At 42.1% G+C, this 7,879-nt stretch overlaps 1 non-coding gene across 1 annotated transcript; it reads left to right on the top strand.

The window, feature by feature from the left end:
- Positions 1 to 1,831: 1,831 nt before the first annotated feature.
- Positions 1,832 to 1,939, top strand: LOC112788196 (small nucleolar RNA R71). The gene has a single exon (XR_003195571.1). It is a non-coding gene; the product is annotated as a small nucleolar RNA R71 (small nucleolar RNA).
- The last annotated feature ends 5,940 nt before the right edge of the window (positions 1,940 to 7,879 follow it).

The raw sequence follows: 7,879 nt of genomic DNA, 5'->3' as shown, positions 1-7,879 counted from the left end.
GCCTCTCTTCGAACTCTTCCTTGTGAACTTCAGCTACAGTTTCATCTATGACATCACACTGGAAGATAGAATGATCTTCTGGAGGGTTGTTTATGACTCCATTCAGATTGAAGATTACTATGCGGCCATCTATTTCAAAGGAGTATGTTCCTGAAAAAGCATCCAACTTGAATTTTGATGTCTTCAGGAATGGTCTTCCAAGTAGGATTGATGATGGCTTATCTGAGTCATTATGGGGCATCTCCAAGATATAAAAATCAGTGGAAAATGTAAGCCCTTTAATGTTCACTAAAACATCTTCAGCAACTCCAGCCACTGTTATAATGCTTTTATCTGCTAACACAAAACGAGTTGCCGACCTTTTTAAGGGAGGGAGCCTCAAAATATCATATATAGACAAAGGCATTATACTAACACAGGCTCCTAAATCACACATGCAATCATAAATTACTACCCCACCAATAGTACAACTAACTATACAAGGACCTGGGTCACTACACTTCTCAGGTAATCCTCCCATTAGAGCAGATATGGAACTACCTAAAGGAATAGTTTCTAATTCATGAATTTTGTCCTTATGTATACATAAATCTTTTAGAAACTTTGCATATTTAGGTACTTGTTGAATAACATCAAAAAGAGGAACGGTTACCTCAACCTTTTTGAATATTTCTACCATTTTGGGATCGGGTTCCAGTTGCTTCCTGGGCTTCCTTGCAAGTTGTGGAAAGGGAATGGGAGTAGTGTTTTCTGCAGTGTCTGTGCCTTTTGGTGCTTCCTCTTGTGGTTACACTTCTTCTTCTTCAGCTATGTCCTGTATGTCCTCTTCTTCTTCGACATCTTCTATTTCTACTACCTCTTCAGCTGAGGCGTGTTCTGGTGAGCTTGGCTCCTCTTGATTTCTCTCCTACAGTGTGGTTCCGGACCTCAGGGTGATGGCATTAATGCCTCCCTTTGGATTGGGTAATGGTTGAGAGGGGATTCTTGTGGAGCTTGAAGGTTGGTTATTGGAATTTTGCATTGATCCCATCTGTGAAACAAGAGCTTGCAAAGTAGAGGTCAGACCATTCAGACTGGCATTAATGTTATTCATAATGTTATTTTCCATGGTCTGTTGTCTCTGCTCAAAAGATTGTAGTAACTCTTCATTAGGAGATAAAGAAGAATGAGTAAATTGAGAGGTCTGCTGTTGGGTATTCTGTGGTCCTTGGGATTGCCTCAGGTGAGGTGCTCTGTAAGGTTGGTTCTGCTACCTGTTGTTGTTATTATTCCACCTCTGATTTCTCTGATTATCTTTGCCTCCTCTATTATTGTTGTCCCTCCATTTCTGGTTAGAATTGTCCTGCCATCCATGGTTATTATTTCCACCTTGATTGTACCCTTGGTTGGGGCGATCATAGAAGTTATGAGTGGATGCCACCATGTTGTCTTCCTGTTGGAGTTGCGGGCATTCATCAGTATAATGGCTATAATCAGCACAAATTCTGCAAAATCTCTGTGGGACTAACTGTTGGCTTTGCTGTGCTGGAGAAGGTTAAGCTTGCTGAACATGTTGTTGATTCAGTTGCATCTGCTTCAGCAAGTTGGTCATCTCACAGATACTCTGAGTTAGAGCAGTAGTCTCTCTGCTAGAGGATACTTCTGCAATGGCTTTTGAACGGCCTTGCTTCTGTCTGTGGTTCCTAGTGGATTCAGCTAAGTCGCTGATCAATTGCCATGCCTCATCAGTGGTCTTGTAATTTTTCATAGACCCATTGCTAGCACTTTCCAATGTGGTTTTATCTTGGGGCCTCATGCCCTGTGTGACATAACTGAGTAACACTATCTTGTCAATCATGTGGTGGGGGCATGCTTCCAGAAGATTATTGAAGCGCTCCCAATATTCAAAGAGAGTCTCGTTGTCATCTTGAACAATAGTGGAAATATTTTTCCTTAGTTTATCAGTAACTTCAGATGGAAAGAATTTCTTCAAAAAGTCTTTTCTGAGCGTATCCCAGTTGGATACATTTGCTAGGGGTTGAGTGTAGTACCACTCTCTTGCTTTTCCCTCAAGAGAAAACAGGAAAGCTTTCAGCAGAATTGAAGTTTCATCTGTACCATCTCGCCTGACAGTAGAACAGGCTGCCTGGAAATCTCGCAGGTGCTTGATAGGCTCTTGAGCAGGTAAGCCATGAAACTTGGGCATCAAATTGAGCAGTGCGGTCTTTATTTCGAAATCTGTAGCCACCGCTGGGTGATGCGCTTGAAACGGTTGCATTGTAAAATTAGGGGCTCCTTCCTCCTGGATGGTAACTCTCCTAGGTTCTGCCATGTCATCTGCACGTGAATCAACCGAATCAGTAGAACGGGAGCTGGTTTCTTCCTCAAGTTCACTTTCAGATCCGCCCTCGGAGTGGGCTAACCGACGCCGAGCTCGCCTTATTCGTGAAATAGTCCTTTCAATTTTAGGATCGAATATTAGCAAGCGCGGATCAGGAAGTGAACGCGTCATTTGACGAAAGAAACAGGCAGCTCATAGTAGCAAAATAAAATAAAATGCAAATAAATAAATTCTAATTAATAACTTTAGCACTCTATTGCAACTCCCCGGCAACGGCGTCAAAAATTGATGCGGGCAGAAATTAGCGAATTAAAAATTATTAAAATATATACGTTGCAAGTATAGTTCTTAATTCGCCAGAATTCCGCCTATCAATTTAGAAAGGTGTCACAGAAAATTGAATTTAAAATACTGGGAGTATGAATCCCAGGTCGTCTCCCAACGAGTTGCAGAAAAGTGTGCTATTCTATTAATCAGAGATTTTCAAAAAGATTTGAATTGGGCAACAGGATATTAAATTGATGAATTTGAATAATGTAAATAAAAGCCTTGACTGGGAATTGATTAGTTGGAATCCCTATTATTGTTGGAATGCTCTCAGGATTAATCGACAATTAAAGGCTATCCTGTTTAGTTATCCTTCACTGGGTGAAGGAAAGTCAAACAAGTTGGAATGCTACGTCCGTTCACAAGTCGCAATCCACTTAATTAAAAGGGATTGGTGTTAGTGATTAGGAGGCAATCCAACCGTAAACCCAATTACAATTTTTCTTTCAAGCCTTCCAACTCAAGGGTTCCTTTCAATCAATTCCCCATCAAGTTAGGGAACTACTCACTCATTGTAAAGGTAAAATTCATAGCATATGAAAAGGAATTAAAGAAAGACATTGGAAATAAAAATCGACATAGTCAATTAAAAATAAAGGTGATCCTTGTATTAAATAATCCTAAAAATATTCCAATGGTAAAATTAAGAAAGCAAAGAACATGGAAGAGTAAACCAAGTAAAGAAAACGAACTAGAATGATGAAGTCTTGATGAGGTAATAACTCTTCTCAGTGTTCCAATGCCAAAAAAAAGTAAGAAAAACTAAAATCCTAAGAACTATGAATGTGTAGAGAGAAAACCTAGAGGAGGAGTAAAACTAGATCTCAAAAACTAAAACTGTGTAGAATGTCTCTTGTCTTTGGTTTCTACATGTTCTTTGGCTCTAGTCTGCTGTTCCAGGCCAAAAACTGGGTCAAAATAGGCCCCGAAATCGCCCTCAGCAAATCTACAAATCATGCAGATCGCGCACGTCACGCGATCGCGTCGCTCATGCGGACGCGTCATTCGCGTTTCTGCTTTGCCACGCAGATGCGTCGCCCATGCGGCCGCGTCACTCGTGCTATTCCATGCCGCGCGGTCGCGTCATCCATGCGGCCGCGTCGCTTCTCGCTGGTCATCTCCTCAATTTCTTCTATTTTTGCAGGCTTCCCTTCCAATCTCCAACTCATTCATGCCCTATAAAGCTTGAAACACTTAACACACAGATCACGGCATCGAATGGAATAAGGGAGAAATAAAATACATAATTAAAAGTCTCTAGGAAGCAAGTTTTCAACCATAAAACATCTTTAGGAAGGAAATATAAATGCATGCTTATTTAATGAATAAGTGGGCAAAGATCATGATAAAACCACACAATTAAACACAATATAAACCATGAAATAGTGGTTTATCACCAGCTAAGCCCAGAAAACTCCTTATCTCAGTTACTGTGGTTGGTTGCCTCCAATCCATCACAGCTTCCACCTTAGTTGGATCTACGGCTATTCCCTTCTTACTCACCACGTGACCCAAAAACTTCATCTCACTCTTCCAGAACTCACACTTAGACAGTTTCGCATAGAGTTTTTTCTCCTTTAAAATCTGCAACACGGTCCGCAAGTGTTCCGCATGCTCTTCTTCAGTTTTGGAGTAAATCAGTATGTCGTCAATGAAGACAACAACGAATTTATCCGGACGGAATACAATATTCATGTAATCCATAAACACTGCAGGAGCATTCGTCAACCCAAAAGACATTACAGTATACTCGTAATGACCATAACGAGTCCTGAAAGAGGTCTTAGGGATATCCTCACCCCTCACCCTTATCTGGTGATAACCGGATCGTAAATCGATCTTGGAGAAAATCCCAGCTCCTTGTAACTGATCCATGAGATCATCAATCCTCGGAAATGGGTACTTATTCTTTATGGTGACATTGTTCAGCTGCCTGTAGTCCACACAGAGCCGCATACTTCCATCTTTCTTCTTTACCAGTAACACTGGAGAACCCCACGGGGAAACACTTGGTCGGATAAAGTTCTTACCCAACAAATCCTCTAACTAAGACTTTAGCTTGGCCATCTCTAACGGTGACATCCTATAAGGAGCACTCGAGATTGGTCCAGCCCCAAGCACCAATTCAATAGCAAACTCGACCTCTCGGTTAGGTGGAAATTCATTAATGTCATCGGGAAACACCTCTGGAAACTCGCACACCACCGAAATCTGTTCCAACCTTTGATCATCACCCGAAACACCCGCGGTTAACAACTGGATACCCTGACATTCGATTCCGGAACAGTTCACCATCATCGAAGTAATAACTATTCACCACGACCGGCCCGTCTGTATCTTCCGGCATAAAGTACACCGACTTTGTAGAACAATCAAGCAGAACATGATTCTCAGATAACCAGTCTAATCCCAAGATAAGATCAAGACCGATCATCGGTAAGCAGATTAAATTATGGACAAAATCACGCTACTTGAACCTAAACGAAACTTTCGGGCATCCTAGCCTAGTTACCATGGCCTCATGGGTAGTATTATATACTTTTAGGTCATAACCTAAGGTTACGATCTTCAATCCTAACTCATGGGTTTTTCTCAAATGCAATAAATGAATGCAATGCTCCCGAATCAAATAAAGTATTTAAAGTTTGACCAGCCATTTCACAGTTACCTCGAATAAGCACCTTAGATCCCTCAGCACCTATAGCTGAAGTGGTGAACACCCGACCAGTCTGCTGTGCTTTCTCTACACCTTGTTTTTTCTTCTCCGGACACCTTGGGAGCTTATGTCCTGCCTTACCACAGAAATAGCACAAACCCCATCCAGCCATACACGGGACTCCCGGATGGTGACTTCCACACCTAGCGCAAGCTTGCTCATTCTGTGGCTGCTTCCCAAACCTTTTTCCTTGGGAGTTGTTATTGTTGAGCCTCCTGAAAGAGCCTCCCCGCTTGAAAGGCAGACCTCTAGGTGCAAAGCTTTTCCCTTGGTTCTGTGGGAATGATCCCTTGTGACTCCCTCTCTCAGCAGCTGCCTTCTTCACACACTCTTCAGCAACCCCACACTTGTTCACCAACACAACGAAAGTTCTGATCTCCATTGGTCCCTGAGCTCCATTTCTGTCGTTGCCATGGTTGTTCATCTGTTGACCAAGAGCCTCAGCAGTGGCTTGCATAGCAGCAGCCATGTTCTCCAACGCAGTTATAAAGTTCACCGGGTCATTAGGGTTAATCTCTGGCTCACGAGCGTTCGTATGACCTCTCCCACGGCCTCTACCGCATCCATGAGGCGCCATCTGGTTCCTATACACACCAAACAATCGATATTAAGTTGATCAGTCTCAATATTGGAAGTTTAGTGCTTCAAGTCCCAAATGCATGCTCATGAACGTTTATGCCAATTATATCAAGTAGATATACTAATAGCACATAACAAACATACAGAGAATGCACAGAAGCATAGTCAATCCGTCCCTCAGGCTCTACAGGAACGAACTGCTCTGATACCATAATGTAACACCCTACCATACAAAGTCTTATGCTTAAGTCATAATTCAGAGATGGCAAGGTATTACGACCTCTAAAATAAAAATTTAGTACATATAGTAGTATGAATGATTGATTATAACTAGGAGCCTTTGTAGAAAAAGGGGTAAACAAAAACCGTAACTCGAAAGCGCAACACTCCGATCGATAACGTAACAAACAGGGATAAGCTACCGCGAGATTATATATATACAAAGGAGTGTCAAAAACAGGAATATCAAGACTCAAAATCCGGTTGCAAAGATAACCGGTCCGAGCATAGCAATATATACATATAATAAAATGAGGAAACCCCAAATGAAACCCAAAAGGACACAAATACAGAAACCTATTCTCCAAAATCTCCTATGAGAGGAGTCATCACAGTTTGTATTATGTAATGGAGATAAAAGTATCTAAGAAAAACATATAAACCAAAACAGAGTCCCGAGAATAAAGGATCTTCGCTAATCCAGAAGTCTCCAGCATGCCTCAGCGAGAAACCTCACGTCCTACATCTGAAAACCACAAAATCTGCATGGGTGAGAACCAGAGGACCCCAGCATGGTAACATCTTCCACATATATAATACATAATAATAGAGGAAAGCCGAAGGCAATCCTGGAACTTCCTCCAGATAATATCAAAGCTTATAAACAAGCTAAACCGTAAGTGGCAACTGACTAAAGATCCTTCAGTCTAACTAATACTCCCCTTTCCAATTCCTTCAGACCTCCCAACCACCAGCAGGAGTATAATATAGCAAACACAGTTATATCAGACAAGAGATATACAAATAGAAACAATTAAGGCATTTAGACAAATAGCAAGTAATATGCAATCAAATAGGCAATCTCAATCAATTCACATAGTATGCATATGATGAATGCCTGTCCCTAATGGCTGATGATATCATCTGTCGGTTACAGAGCCAACCCGACAAGTCCTGGTAGCTAACCGTTGGACTGTCCCTCTGTCGTGTCTCCCCAACTCGAGTTATACTCATTATAAACTTGATCATAATCATGATCCATATCCATCACCCTCACTGGTGAATATTTATGGGGGTGAGCTCATCCGGGGCTTTCACAGTGCCCGGCTACCCTGACGATATAGGGTTAACAGAGCTTCGAGTCTCAACCTGGAGCACGTGGTGGCTAGCCACTGCTTTCTCCCAGGGAAACTCTCATCTCCGATAGTGGAAGTGCAAACATTCACAATTCATTCAAAAGCATATATGCATTTATTCTTAGCCATAATGCTCCGCCGTAACACGGTAATAATCTAGCCATCCGGCTCACGGTTAAATCCATAACCAGCCAATTCATTAACAATCACGGCCCTTCGGCCCATGGCATAACAAGCACTTCCACCGCCATCCTCCGCATCTCACATAATCATCTTTGATCCTCATTTATCATTCATTTTTCCCTTGCTTCACTTGCAATTTACCACATCCCCTAGCTCCTTTCTCTCATTGCTAGGCATACCATAATGATCTAAGACACAAATGGTGAGATCGGAGGCTTAGAAGTGTGAAATTTGGCTTTTAAAACTCAAAAATCAACTTTGGGATGAAAACAGGGCCACGCGTACGCGCACTCCACGCGCACGTGTGGATGGCCACAAAACTCATCGACGCGCAAGCGTCATACACGCAGACGCGCGGGTTGAAAAATAGCCAAACAACGCGCAAACGTCAGCCACGCG

This window comes from Arachis hypogaea, chromosome 20 (genome assembly GCF_003086295.3).
Source record: "Arachis hypogaea cultivar Tifrunner chromosome 20, arahy.Tifrunner.gnm2.J5K5, whole genome shotgun sequence".
NCBI classification, from domain to species: Eukaryota; Viridiplantae; Streptophyta; class Magnoliopsida; order Fabales; family Fabaceae; genus Arachis; species Arachis hypogaea.
This window is presented reverse-complemented; position numbering and strand designations above follow the sequence as displayed.